Source organism: Peromyscus eremicus, chromosome 9 (genome assembly GCF_949786415.1).
Source record: "Peromyscus eremicus chromosome 9, PerEre_H2_v1, whole genome shotgun sequence".
Lineage (NCBI taxonomy): Eukaryota > Metazoa > Chordata > Mammalia > Rodentia > Cricetidae > Peromyscus > Peromyscus eremicus.
In genome coordinates, this window is record NC_081425.1 from 47,183,313 (window position 1) to 47,198,647 (window position 15,335).

Consider the following 15,335-nt stretch of genomic DNA (forward strand, 5'->3'; position numbering starts at 1 on the left):
AGGACATCTCAGAAAACAGACAGCAGCTGCTTCCATCTACAGATAAGAAACTGGCCTCAGAGAGTCAAGAGATTGCTCAGTGTCTGATGTGGTCAAAGCCAGAATATGAATCCAAATCTGTGTCCACGTGCTCCCTTTTTACACACTGTACACGCTGTACCTGTCTTTTCCATGAACAGAGACTACAAGCTCTGCCTGGGAAATCTGTAAAATGTTTACAAGTTTCTAAAACACAGACATCTGTACAGACTTGGAGGGAGAATCAAGGCCCTGAAAGCCCTTGATCATCAACAGAGAGCCGCAGTGTCCCAACTGTCATTCTTAGTGGTCAGAGGAAAGAGACTGAACTGGTGATGCTTTGATGAAAACTCTCCTCATGAAAGACAGTGAGGCAGGGGGTCATCCGAAAGTTTCCATGGTGCTCACCACCCTCCATCATCCCAAAGAGGAAATTTTAAAAAACTGTTTACAGGCCATTGGAAATGGCATGGACAGCTCAATTCAGTTTGAGGATGAAGAAGGGTACTCATCAATGAAAGACTACAGACGTTTTCTCCCTTGCGTTCTCTTGGTACCTGTTACCTCAATTTCTCCACAAGGAATTTATATCACCCTTGTCCTCCCCTGGGCAAAGGTAATTGTTAAGGATTTGAGTCTGAAATGTTTCCCACGGGCTCCGTGTGTTACGGCAATTTGTTTCCAGATAATGATGCTGTTTGGGGAGGCTGTGCAAACTTTGGGTCTCTGGTCTGGCTAGATGAAGTGAGTCTCCTCGGGTAGGGCTTGAAGGTGGTATTTACCTTTGGCTCTGGTCCTACCAGATCTAAATGTGAATAAATCTACCTGCACATTCCCAGCTCCACTGGTACAATGGTTCCAGTCTCCAAACCTTCGCCGCACAGATGGATGGGGACCCCTGAAGGATGAGTCAAAACAGACCTCTCCGCCCTTAAGTTGCCCTTCTCAGTCACTTAGTGACAGCTATGATAGACTAGAAATACAGATGACACATCCCTTATCCAAAACACCCGAGACCAGGAGTGTTGCAGACTCCAGAGTTTTGCAGACCTAGGGATATTTTCACAGCGCCTATCCAAACACCTGAAATCTGAAATATTCCAGAATCTGAAACTTCCTGAGAATTTTCAGCAGCCAAAAAATTTTGACTTTCAGAGCATTTGGATTTCAGATGTTTCCTTCAGGCAGCTCAGCTACTGTGAGCTCAGGCTGCCAAGGAGCTAAAGGACCCAACTTTAGAGAGTTCGCTTGCAGTGAACAGGACAGTGCCTCATGCTACTGGGAATTCTGCCTGAGCAGTGGTACCTAGGGCAATACACAGCTCTCAGCAAATACTTTCAGGTGGTTCCCCACCTCACTGATTCGGAGACATACCCTGAATAGATTCTAATGGTGACTGCTAGGATAAGGAAGCAAAATGCAGGTTATTAGATACCAGGTAGTTATTCCATTAGGCCACTTCCTTCTGAAAAGTGTAAGCAGAGAAAAAACTGAAAACAAGTCATCTGGGTGGCTGCAATTCATGTGCATAACTAACCTGGTGACTGCAATTCATGTATAATAACTAACCTGGTGACTGCAATTCCTGTACAATAACTAACTTGGTGACTGCAATTCCTGTGCATAACTAACTTGGTGACTGCAATTCCTGTGCATAACTAACTTGGTGACTGCAATTCATGAAATAACTAACCTGGTGATTGCAATTCCTGTACAATAACTAACCTGGTGACTGCAATTCACGTGCATAACTAACCTGGTAAGTGCAATTCACGTGCATAACTAACCTGGTGACTGAAAGTGATGCCTCAGTTTCTTCACTGTGGAGGCCTCAACCTCTGATTTCCATACATGTTCATTGAGAGAGAGTGGGGGGTAGGTGGTCCCTGTAACTTGTGCTCAACTAAACTAAGAATCAACGCTGCAACCACAGAGCCATGGCTTTGCTGGTTCCTCAATTTAACAGCTTTTCCTTCCTGGGGGGTGGGGCACTGCCCATATTTGAGACACCGCCTTTGTAGTGCTCGTAAGTGGGACTGGCACAGACCCGGCTCTGAAGCTGCGGACCACGTATTTTAACTCACCAAGCGGGTCACTTTCAACTTCTGCTCTTCCACGCACAGTTACAACGATCTTTCATGGGTAGCCAGTCTTTAGAAGACCTACATTTGGCAATTACTGTGTAATTCTAGGTATATGCACTCGGGTGTACAAATTAAATTAATTTATTTGTGACTGTCAGTCAGCACACTAGAAAAACGTGAATGCCACTTGACTGAAGTTATTCTTAACTTCTAAGACTAAGAACTTTCCTGGGATTTTAAAGGAAGAGATCACGTTGTATGGCCTGTGCATGGTAAACGCCTATTACAGTCACATGCACGGGACTGAGCACGTGGTGATGATGAGGGCAACAGCACAGTCTCTAATAAAGCCTCCTCCACGCCACAGCTGCACTTCTTCGGGGAAACTTACAACCATCTGAGCTCAACTTTAGCGCTTCAGCACACGCTCGCACTAAAGTTTGTTGTTTGATCCTGGGACTGTCTCTGGAATCCAACAGTTGATACAGCACTCCTCCAATTAAAGAGAATTCAACAAAATACATGCACGAAACAACCTGTTGTCAAATATGGAGATGATGCCAGTACTCCCCTCACAGGACTGCAGTGATGGCTGATGCTTTCTTACAATCAAAGCCCTTAGAGAAATGCCCAGTTCTAAGTGAGGAGGGTGCATTAGCTGTTACTAATTTGGGTGGGAATTGAGATCCCTCCTCGCTGCCCCTCCCTCTGATGCTCGCAATATCTTACAAGATGGAGTTGTTATGCAACTGATGGGAAGACAGATGCAATGATGGAAATTGACAAACCAAAACAGGAAGTCAGCGGTGAAGACAGGAAGTTGAGTCAGAAGGAAGCAGAGGAAAACAACAGGGAGACACCACCTGGGAACACCTCAGCAGCTGGAGCAAGATTCCCCTAGGAGCCGGATATCTAGTCAGGAGGCAACTTCTTACCACCTCACCAGTTTTGCCGTCAGAAGTGCCTTGTCATCTTAGTGAATCAGGGACACTTGAAGCTCACCTAGTCAGCTGACAGGCTAGTTAGTGATTTTGATGGGCTCCAGCTTCCACTTTGATATTTGTGTTGGTCAGTACACGAACTGAACAATGTCACTTCACTGGATATCTGTGAACTGGGAAGCAACCAACCCTGCCCACCCCCCACCCCCAAAGAATCCTGGGGAGAAACGTATTCATCTAAACCATGGCATTCTGCTGTAACATCTGTCATCAGTTATAAAGTCTTACGACTCTATAATCCGACCTTAAAAGGTTTAGCTCTTCTCAAACTCGAGCTAAACCAGGAAATTTCTTCATTTTTATCTCCTATAGCCTTATTTTGAGATTTGATTGCTGTCCCCTCTGTGTGTGCAGAGGGGCCTGTACTCTTTAGGTAAAAAAGAAAAGGTAACTTGAGAATTTTCTAAAACAGTACAGAGTGATTAAGTTCCCAGTGTGTGTCCTTGTGTTCACTGACATAAACGAAGGCCTGTCTAGGGAATATATTGTGTAGGGACAGCTGGTGGCACTTCTGTGACCGTATTTAAAATAAAACGATGGACCGTTGTCACTTCTGTCGGAAGGCTAAGTAAAGTCACCGCGCAATTTCTCACATTTCTTGAAGTCAATGTCCATTTGGTACTGTGAGGCTAAAATGAAGAACGGGGCTTTGGAAAGATGCAGAGCAGAGTTGTGATGCAATTATGACTGCTCCATCTTCCTTCACAGCAGTCTCCACCAGAACCCACCAAGCACTAAACTGGAAGCGAAATTAGGTATTTTCATGTTATGTAACAAATTGATAAAAAAAAAATCTGTGTGACAAATTATTCATTCCAATCAATATCATCATCAGCTCTACTGCCAGGAGAGGTACAAAAGGAACTGGGGTCTGTGACTGGGGCAGGACAGAAAAGAAAAAAGAAAAACAAGATACTATCAATGCTATCTTGACCCTGAGGCAAAGCATTAGGCAATCTTCAGGCCCAGCCGTGGAGGAAGCAGCCGACAGGGAAGCCTGGGAAGACCTGTTTCTTTCAAGTGACCCTTGAAAAAAGCCAGAAGACTTACAGAGACGAGCATTAAAGAAATAGAGTGAAAAAGAGTGAAGCAGCATGGAACTTCCTGGTGGCTTGCGGTCTAGTACACCCAGAAGGTGGGTAGGCAAGACGAGGGGGAAGGGGAGGGGGAGGGTTCACGGAGGAGGAAGTGGCATGAAATAAGGCTGAGGAAGTGGGCTGAGGCAAATTCGTGAGGGTACAAAAATTTTTAGTAAAACTGTTAATGAATCATTCCCGCCGTTACATGTTACATGAAATCTGTCTGCCAAGGAGTGTCCTACATATTTTTTCTTTTTCTATTTTGAATTCTCCACCCCCCCACCCTCACCCCTCTCTCTCTCTCTCTCTCTCTCTCTCTCTCTCTCTCTCTCTCTCTCTCTCTCACACACACACACACACACACACACACACACACACACACACACACACAAAACTGTGTTAGGCTCTCTGGTCTGCTTCAATGATGAAAGCTTCTCCTTGGGCCAGCATGCTCCATGGAAGGTAAGTCCCCATCACCACAGTCAGCCTAGCTCCTGAAACCCAGGCCACCTCCTGCCCCACCCTGACTCTTATGACCTTGAGCCAGCAACTTCTACACCTAAGCCCACTCCTGATAGCTCAAGGCACTTGAGAGGATTCCAAGAAATCCTGTGGCTACAGTGAGCACTTAAAAGGAACCAGGTTTGCAGCACTCAGCTCCCCAGATCTACACACTCCATATCCAGAAACTCAACCAAGCTCAGATGAGATACCTTTTAAAAAATGCTGGGTTTTACAGAATACGTACTGACATCTTCCCCGTTATCATCCCCTACTCCATACAATACAACACCTTACAGAGGTACTTAGGCAGTTCTAAAGTATACCGGACTGAGTGCCTGCAGCTTTGAGAGGCTGCAGAGGTCCTCTTTCTGTTCTGAATTTAAACACACACACATAGGAATGTAACGTTACTCACTGGCCACCCTTCTCCAAAAGGTTCCAAGGTAGAGAAGCAGTAATCAAGTTAAAACACTGGAACTCTTTCCAACGTTACTGATTGTTGCAAGGTATAACATGCGAAGGATATAAAACTGGAAGCAGTCCTACCAGACGGAGATGGCCACTGAAATGGTTCCAGAAGCAGTTACTGCAAACTGCCGTAATGGTATCTTTGTCAGGGCTGAGGCCCAGAAGAGCCCTCCTCCAGGCTTCTGGCTCGAGTAAGAAACTGTGCATTGGTGGCCTGGCAGGTGGATGCTTCGGCAATACACACTTGGTTGGCATTAACTCTGCCTTGTTCATTTCTGCTCTTTCCCAAATGTAAGGGAAAATGTTGACATTCCTTCATATCTTCATTTATTTAATTCTCATTACCATCTCTGATTAAAATATTTGAAGTATATTTTTTTCCAGTATTTTCTGGGCCTTAAGCCTTCCTTCAGAGAGTCCATGGTTTGTTTGTTTTTTCCTACTTTAAATCTAGCCAGGTAAGCACTACGAGTGAAGACTCATGGTCAGCGCAACTTGCAGAAATTCACATTTACAGAAAAATGGTGAATTCCATTTAAATTTGCCTACACAGACGTTCTTTTTTTTTTAAGTTCATCTAATAGAAACCAGTTGTGAGAAATTCTTTGTACATGTGACATCAAGGTGTGGGTTGACAAACCATCACACGTGTTTTGCTAATGAAAAGTTTGGTCTCCGCTCTCGTTTTCAAGTTGCCCGGCTGGAGCGCTTTCCGACAATAAGAGAGCCGGGCCTTCAGCATGCGTGCAGGACAGCTTATACGCATCATAGGTCCTGGGTTCGACTAGTAGTCAGAATCAAATCAACGCTGATACACAGATGCCTCAACACTTCAAGGCTCTGCGCTCCGCCAGTTTAAGAGAATTCCCTCTGCAGACAGGAGGCCTCTTTCTCCGGGATTTACCAGAGCACTCAGAAGCATGGCCTTCAGCCTTCTCTACAATCCAGACCTCTCTACAAAAGTGGCACAAGCCACCAACACAAACTGCTTTTATTTTTTGGGACTAGATGAAGGGGAGGAGACCTCTAATTCTATGTAGTTAGAAAATACAGGCATTAAAAACCCCATTGTCAGACAGAAATCACTCACAGAACCAGCCCCACATCTGGGAAACATAGGACCTAAGATGTTAACATATCCACTGAGTGACTATAAGGAAGCTTTTTTTTTTTTTTTTTTAAGAAAACAACCACAGGAACTAAAAATCAAACCACCCCCATTAGGATAATGAGCAGCAAAGTCTAAATGATCAATATGCACTTTCCCGAAAACATTTTAAAGTTGACCAAATCAGAGTAAATAGCCTTCCTGAAATAGAGCAATCAGTGACTATCAAAACATGGTTTGGCTTTAAAGATGGGGAAAAATTACTCAGTTTTTTTTGGGGGGTGGGGTGGGGGGTAGGAGTGGGGACTGATAACCACAGAGAACTTGGCAAGAATCAAGCCAGAGAACACCCTCCCCACCCCCGGCCACCCTAAGTGGCTGCAGGTCCTGGGTCCTTAGAGGGAGACAGGGCACATGTAGAGGCTCAGGGGAGGACAGGTGCTCAGTCCCTTCAAGGCAAAATCCACAGTCCCCAGCAGCAGAACCGAGCGGTGTCCCAAACACTCCCAACCAGCAAAGGAACAAGAAGCGACTTTACCTTGTAGAGAAACTGTCCTTGGTGGCACTGCTGTGTGATCAGAAACACTAGTCCTTCAGCTCTGCAGAGCAGCCCTGTCAAGCCCGGGTGTGTGGTCACAAGGCAGGAAGTAACCACAGTGACAAATCACCAGCCAGGAAAGAAATAGATTTTGTCTTTATAAGGACATTTTACTCAACATTTTTTTCCCCCGTGTCTCCTCCCTCAAATCACCTGACCACAGGTCACAGTGAAATCCAGAAGCTACCTTCCACTTCCTCTTCTCTAGGAGCATTTTGCTGGTTCCCTGGGTCTCTCAGCAGGCCCTGGGCTACTTAAACCCTTCTGATCACAGATAGGGAGCGAAGGTCAGCTCCAGGGCTGAACTCTTTGTCTGACTCTAGTTGCTAAAAGCAAAACCCAGGAGCCTACCTACTTCCAGCATGGGTAAACAAATTATTCATTTCTAATGAAAGATCGGAGGGAAAAGGTGGTATGTACCTGAGACAAACTGAAAGGGATTCCCATGGGAGAGCCTGCCCATCCAAAACCAACCTCCCTCACTCCCCCACCCTCTTTAGAACCAGCCCTTCCCACTCTCTTGATGATGATCTTATTGGTACAAAGAAAACAAAATGATCTCTTTAAGCACAGGGCCCGTAGAGGAAAGGTTACTTACTGTCTTATTTACTCATTCTTTTATTTATAGAACACCCATGTGCTAAGGATCTCTTTAACCCAATTAGAGAGTTCAATTATTTAGACGTTTCCTGTAAAGGACACAAGTGCATCATACAGACAGCTATCAATAACAGGCCAGCTTCATTCCTTCATACAGACCAGATCTGAGCTGTGCTGACTGAATATTGAGTACAATCATTTATACATTTCCTGGAGTCAGTGTGTTTCCATCAGTAACAGAGATGCTGTCATTTAGCCTTGGGGACATTGGCCGCAGCTAGGCTCCCGGGTCAGATGGTGAAGAGGCCTGCTCATTCGACAGGGATCTGTGTTTTCCAGGAGCCATGACTGCTATCAAGACACAGCACGATTCCACACACTGGGCTGCTCTTTAGACTTCCTTGGCTTTTCTGAATTCCTTAAAAATTCCTCTTGGCTTTAACTTCCAATGCTGAGATAAAGTCTTACAGTTTATCTCTGGCATCAGCCCGATGAGGCACCTACTCAGAAACCCCGCAGGGCTCCTATTGGGCAAGAGGGTCTGCTAAAGAATGGGAAGATGTGGAGAAGGTTCAGTTTTCTCTAGATGTGATCCTAAAGAACATTCTAGAAATGGTTCTAGTACGAACTGAGGACTCTCTTTTGATGGATGGCCCAGGCAAGAGTGAGGCAGTGAGTAGGACCCCAATTAATAAGTGGCAGAGAGTTCCAGGGCACCTGACTTCATCCAAAGAAACACTCAGACACTGTCCACACAGGACTGACCACACGACACAGCAGTGAAATGCTGGTGGCCTCCCCTCCTGGGAACAGTCCTCACTCAGGGTCCTGCAGAAGGGCTCCCCCGATGGTCTTCTTAAGGGGAGTGTGTGCAGACAGTGCCTGTGCCTGTCTGCGACTACGTACTTGTGGTTCCAGAAGGGAGTAAAGGCCGCATGCCTCATGAAAAGGAACCGATCCACATTTTGCTTACCTGGGTGACAGAAAGCAGGAACATTCTGTGTGTGCTTTTGCCTGATCGCAGGAGATGGGAGGAAATCTATCAACGAAAAAGAGGAAAAACACACTCATGCCTCGGTTCCTCTAGTATGTGAGTGTCTGCCAGAACTGGTGACTGAGACAGATGAAAGCACAACCATTGCTCTTGGGGAGGACAGAGCCTGGTGCGGAGAAGCATGTGAGCCAATGCTCAAGGGAGGGCGGGGAAAGCAGCGTGATGTGAAGCAGGTACAGATTTGAGGAGGGCTGACGTGAAACGTGAGGAGTTTCAGCTAGACTCTGGTTCTGCTTGCAATGACTTGGATCCCGACTGTGCCTACACCAAGGAAGACGAAGGCCAGCCACCCAGCAGGACATTGCTTATCGCCACCCAGCTGACACAGCCCCTTCTCCCTCAGCATCAGCTCAGCTCTGATCCTCCTCAGCCACCTGTCAATGCCCCCAGCCACATCCTGGATTTCACCATTCAAGTCCCTCCCTTGTAATCTCCCCACCTGCATCTCTCCTGATGAAAATCTACCCAGGGGAAGCAGTTGCGGAGGCCGTCTCAGAACAGACTTTCCCAGGCAAGCCTTCTTTTTTCCCCCTGCCAGTATTTAAAATTGCTTGTGATGGTTACACAGGAGGGTAACTTTTGGTTTTGTTGCTTTTAGTTTCTCTGCAGACAGCATTCCCTTCAGCGATGTGCCCAGATATATCTCCCCCCCCACCTCCATCTGCTCAGTGTCTCTGCTGCCCCCTCTGCCAATGAGCCCTCCTCTGCTTTACCTTGCCTCAACGCCTCCTGCTCTCCCTGAATTCATCTGACACCCAGGCCTGCTCTAGAGTCATGACCTCAATCTCCAAGACCAGATCACCTGCACAGGAGAGTGGCCCAGTAAAAGGTCTGGATCAGGTAACTGGGGTCAAAGGTCAACTTTACTGATGAACTGGTTGTATGACTTTAGACAGATGTCTTAATTTCTTCAGCCTCCAGATCTTCATCTAGAAGATGGGATAAGAGCAGTGTCTGTTTTGTGCATCTGTTGATAGGATTAAGTGCACTGAGGGGTAGTGATCTGGGAAAACTGCCTGTCCCAGAGAAAGTAGGGTGAGAGGGCCACCTGCTTTTTAAATCTTTATACCAGGCTGTGGACTAGACCTTTCATATATATTATTTGATTTATTCCGTACCCATAACACATGAATTAGTTATTACTTTCTTCAGCTTAATAGTATCTTTATTGGCATATGAGTCACATGGCATAACATTTACTCTTTCAAAGTAGTTTTATCATAAGACCAGACCTGTATACACACTATGCTATACAATTCAAGAATATTTTTATCACCCCCAAAAGAAACCCAGTACCAATTATCAGCGATTTCCCCGCTTACTCGAATCTCCTACATCCTCAGCCTTCCACAATGACTATTTCCGTCTCTATGGATTTGCCTGTTCTCAACATATCACATAAATGAAACCATGGCTTCTTGTAGCCTTCTGATTTGGTTAAGCCAGAGTTTTGTTAGGTGGGCCTTGAACTCTCAATCCTCTTGTCTCAGCCTCCTGAGTGCAGCTGAGATTACAGGTGTGTTCCTTGATGACCGAACAATCTCATGTCTTTGTGTGTGTATTTGCTTGGTTTCCTCACTTAGCATGTCTTTAAGGTGCATCCATGTTGTGCCATGCATCACTGCCTTCATTCCTTTTCACTTTTAATTACATTCTATTTTACTTACTTTGGAGGTTGCCCATACCACGACACGTAAGTGGGGGGGTCAGAAGGCAACATTGAGGAGCCAGTTCTCCTCCTTCACCATCTGGGCACCGGGAATGAAAATCAAGTCTTCAAGATTGGCACCAAATGCCTTTCCCTCTTGAGCTATCTCACTGGCCCTTCGTTCTTCCTCATAAAGGAATGATGTCCCATGTTTGAGGCTATAGCACATGTTACGGCCCATTGGTCAGTTGGTGGCCATTTGGATGGGTCTGCTGCTTTGGTACTATGAATAGCACTGCTATGAGTATTTGTATATGTATTTTGTGCGGCCATGCTTTTTAACCACATGAATGTGTGCACATCATTTTAGAAGTTGCATATTACCCCAAGGCTGGTTATAAAGCACCACTTTTTTTTTTGCATCCTTTTTAAAATTTTATTTTTATTATTAAGAGATTTTCTATTCATTTTACATACCAACCACAGATTCCCCTCTCCTCTCTCCTCCCGCCCCGCAGCCTTCACCCCCAACCCACCCCCCATTCCCACCTCCTCCAAGGCAAGTTCTCCCATGGGCAGTCAGCAGAGCCTGGTACATTCAGTTGAGGCAGGTCCAAGCCCCTCCTCCCTGCACCAAGGCTGTAAAGCAACACTCTTGACAATTATCCTTCTGATTTCTCTTCCCTAGAGATAACCGTTCTCAACAGACGCAGCCTTTTCCTCCACTATTAGCTCCAAACTTTCAGATGCTGTACTTACACTATATCTTGATTACTTAGATCCATGTACATAGACATAACTATATACACTTACCTCTACTTCTCTCTCCTTCCTATTTGGAAGTGAATTTGAGTCTCACCGTTATCTAAAACAAGTTACAACAATATTTTCATTAAACAATATTCAGCTTTTATAATGACTATCAAAATAGTCATAACTGAACTGGGGAGATGGTTCAGTGGGTAATATGCTTGCCACACAGTGTAATGACCTGATTTCAAGTCCCCAGACCCCTGTAAATCCAGGCAGGGTCGTATATGTCTCTAATCCCAGCACTCCCACAGGGAGACCAAAGGTGGCGACAGGAGCATTCCAGGAATCTTGAGGGCCTGCCTTATGAAATGAGGAATAACAAAAAGCCTGTGTCAAACAAGATGGAAAGCAACGAGTGACATCTGAGGTTGCCCTCTGACCACCTACATGCATCCAGAGGCACACACGTGCCCACACTCACACACACAAAGGCACACATAGCTTTATACACACACACAAAGGCACACAAAGCTTTATACACACACACAGACACACACACAAAACAAACAACAGACAAACAAGCAAACCATAAAACAAAACACGTTCCTGGGTAATGACATGTACTATGCTTCTATATCTTCTTAATCTTTTAGGTTCCTACATACTTTTGAACACCACATAGAATCCTCTAACAGAGCTAAAGTAAGACAAAACAAAGCAAAACCCAACAAAAACAAAGCATGCATCCACCCCTCTCCTGTGATCCTGGAGAGGACCCTCTGAAGTCCCCATCCTCCGTATGGTCTGTGCCCCTCGGCATGAGAAGGTCATCTGTCTTAGCCTCATTCCAGGAAGCTCTTTCTTCTGCTCTCGGCTGGAAATCACATATCTTCCAGTCTCTGAGTCCACTTCCTTGTTTAAATGGGGCGCATCCTCTACCAGATTCCTCAGAATACACGGGGCAAAATTTTCCTGAGACATTCAACAACTGAAAACACATATGGCCTACTTGCATTCTCAGAAATTCACCCTGGAAAACACTTTTTTCCCCCTCAAAACTGTGAAGGGCTCTTCGGTGTGATCCAAATTATAGCATTGCTGTTGAGAAAGCTGATGTCTTTCTAATTTAATAGTCCCTCCTATATCATTTCTGATTTTCTTTTTCTGAAATGTCAGGATTTCTCCTTTACACCCAGTGTCCTGAAGTGTTTGTATGATAGTTAGTGTGGGTCTGTGTGCACCCACTGTGTGAGGTTATCAGGATAGTTAGTGTGGGTCTGTGTGCACACACAGTGTGAGGTTATCAGGATAGTTCGTGTGGGTCTGTGTGCACCCACTGTGTGCGGTTCTTCCAATCCCCTTCCATCTGGAAATCCAAGTCTTTGCACTCTGAGATATTCTTTCTCTCACTGTACTCTCTTCCTTTCTTCCTCTCTTCCCTCCCCTGGCCATCTTTCCAGGTTCCCTTCCCTGGCGTTGCACTTATTGCATGCTGTGCATCTTGGGTCGGTTTTCTCACACCCCACTTCCCCCTATTATTCTCTGCCTCTTGGTCCTCAGGTCCTACTGTCAGAATCCCCCCACCCCCAGTTCCTACTGAATGTGCTATTTCTGCGAGAGTTGCTTACATTTCTGTCCCGGTCCATTCTGTGAGGTTACCACACAGTTCCACAGACTGTATAATTTAGAAGAACAGAAACACATTTGTTCCCAGTTTGGAGAACTGGAGTCCAGTCGAAGGTGTGGTTTGGCAGGGTCTTCTTACTATGCCCTCACATGGAGGAAGGTGAAGGGTAAAAGCAAAGGAACTGAACTCCCCTTTTATAATGGCACTAGCCTCACCTGGACCAGGCTTTCTCTTTGGGGTCACCAACCAGCTCCCAAATCATGACACAGAGACTTATTAGTTTTGAATGCTTGGCCTAGCTTAGGCGCGTTTCTGGCTAGCTCTTTAATTTAAGTTAACCTGTTTCTCTCTATCTACCTCTTGCCTCGGGGCTCATTACCTTTCTTACTTCTGTATATCTTATTTCACTGCTTCTCCTGTCAGCTGGCTGGTGTCTGCCTGGCTTCTGGCCTTGGGCATGTCTCTCATTCTCTCCTCCTTCTCTCAGTCTTCCCTTCTTTTCTCTGAGCCTAGATTTCTCCTCCTATTTATTTTCTCTGCCTGCCAGTCTATCCTTTCTCCTGCCTAGCTATTGGCTGTTCAGCTCTTTATTAGACCAATCAGATTCCTTAGGCAGGCAAGGTGAAACAAAGGCAACACATCTTTTCATAATTAAACAAATGCAGCATAAACAACACACCTTAATGTAGTTAAGGTAATATTCTACAGCATAAACAAATGTAACACATCTTTGCCTAGTTGAAATAATATTCCACAACACCCACCCATAGGGGCAAAGACCTCATGATTATAACGTCTTTAAAGCCTCACCTCCTTGTGCTGCCTCAATGGCAGGCAAACCATCACAGGAACCTATGAGGGGACAAATATTCAACCCACAGCAACAGCTAAGAGCTTTTTTCTCTCCCCGCCCCCAGGATTCTTGTATTATAGCAAAGTGGAGCACAGGATGGGTGGGGAACATGTCTCTGCCCCATATGTAAACTACAAAGTTTCCTGTGTTTAGGCTCCATTTTGCTTCCCTGCCTTCAGAAGGATCCTGTAGCCAAGAGCCCTGAGTTCTGCTGAGTGCTCACGGTGTGAGGGCGTGATATGTATTTTCTCACACCACAGACTTGGAGTTCAGCTAAAGCACTTCCCACAGAGTGTGTGTGTCTCATGGCTTCTAACCTTCCACTGGACTCTAGTGTTTTGTTGTCTTTTGCTGATGGTCTTCAACAAGATACAGAGTTCTAGGAGGCTGATGGTTGAATTGTGTTTATTAGCTTCTGAACAGGGCACCAGGCATTTCATAGATATCTGTTTAAAAATTAATACAGAAGACTAAGCTGGCCTTCAAGGATAGGACTGAAATCACAGGAAACATACATGAGAAAGACTACTGCTGGGAGAAAGCAAGGTATATAGCGAACCTGACCGAAGCTGAGTCCTGTGACCAGTAAAAATGCAGATCGTGGTGGGGGAGGGGAGTGTGTGTGTGTGTGTGTGTGTGTGTGTGTGTGTGTGTGTGTGTGGTGTACTATGTGGATGTATATATACTTCCAAAGAGATTTTTAAGACTTGACTTGTGTGATTACAAGTGCTGACATATAACAAGACCTTCAGGAAAGTCCCTGATACAGATCTATTGTGAACTCTAGTAGGCTTGGGATCCAGGAAAAACCAGGCTTTCAATTTAGGTACAAAGGGAAAAAGAAGTCAGTGTCCCAGTTCAAAGCAACCAGCCAGGGGAAGTATCTCTTCCACAGACAGTATCTCATGTGAGCAATTCATATCATCTTGTGGGGGCAGTGGGGAGAGTCTGCCTTTCCCTGCATCCAGACCTTTGGTGACTTAGATGAAGGCTATCAATATTAGAGAGAGCCACCTGCTGTACGGTCAAAACTTCCAAGCAAAATTCACCCAAAGGCACTGTCACCAAACCCTAGGTAGTGTTTGACTGAGCACCTTGGTATGCTACGGGCTGGCCAACTTAACCATAATATTAATTATCACCCTCTCCAAGCAATGGAGAGCTGTTTTAAGGTTTGTATTAGTTTCCCAAGGCTGTAACAACAATGACCACAAAGTAAATAATCTAAAGTAACAGAAACGTATTATCTCTAAGTTCTAGAAGCTAGAAATTTAAAATGAAAGGTGCTGGCACATTGGCTCCTTCTGAAAGTTGTGTGTCATCTTGCTCCATGTCTGTCTTAGTTCCTGATGGCTTCCAGACATCCTTTGTCATCCTTGCTTATAACGACATCACTCTGATTTTTTTTGCCTGAACTTACATTTCTGTGGCCACATTTCCCCTTTTTAAAGGAAGACAGCAATATTGGATTATGTTCCATCCTAATGATCTCATCTTGATCATCCCCAAACACCCTATTTCCAAATAAGGTTACACTTGTAGGCACTTGGGTACAGGACCTCAACATCTTCATGGGGATACAATTCACTAAGGAGGCATCAATGAGAAGTGACAAAGTCACGTCTGTGTTTTAGAAAAACCACAAGGGCTGGAGCAGGGTGAATAAAGATGAAACCGCCTGGAGGGGGGGTGGCCCTCAGCGGGGCTCAGGTGATGATAGAAGCCATGGGACAGAAAGGTATGTAGCCCTTGGGGAGAGAAAATGACTGAACACCTATAATGGAAGGAGGAGACTGGATGAAATAAAAGAAGGGGTCTGAGTGACCCCATTTGTGGATGGGGAGCTGGGTGGTGGACAGCTGCACCACTCAATGAGTCCAGGAACACAGGGGGAGCAGTGGAGGTGACTGTAAGCTTGGTAAAAGGCTGCCTTCCTTACT

The 15,335-nt window shown here is 45.4% G+C and overlaps 1 protein-coding gene across 3 annotated transcripts in view; it reads right to left on the minus strand.

Annotated features, from left to right (window-relative positions):
- The window catches only part of Lcp1 (lymphocyte cytosolic protein 1), a 58,385-nt gene extending 49,870 nt beyond the window's left edge, over positions 1-8,515 (minus strand). The window contains exons 1-3 of one of the 3 annotated variants that reach the window (XM_059273332.1): positions 8,434-8,489; positions 7,459-7,549; positions 6,801-6,874 (exon numbers count right to left, since the gene is read on the minus strand). The gene's annotated coding sequence lies outside the window, so the exon portion shown is untranslated. Of the gene's footprint in view, positions 1-6,800; positions 7,377-7,458; positions 7,550-8,433 lie in introns of those variants that run through there. The other 2 variants (XM_059273330.1, XM_059273331.1) reach the window with 2 other exon arrangements.
- Between the last annotated feature and the right edge of the window lie 6,820 nt (positions 8,516-15,335).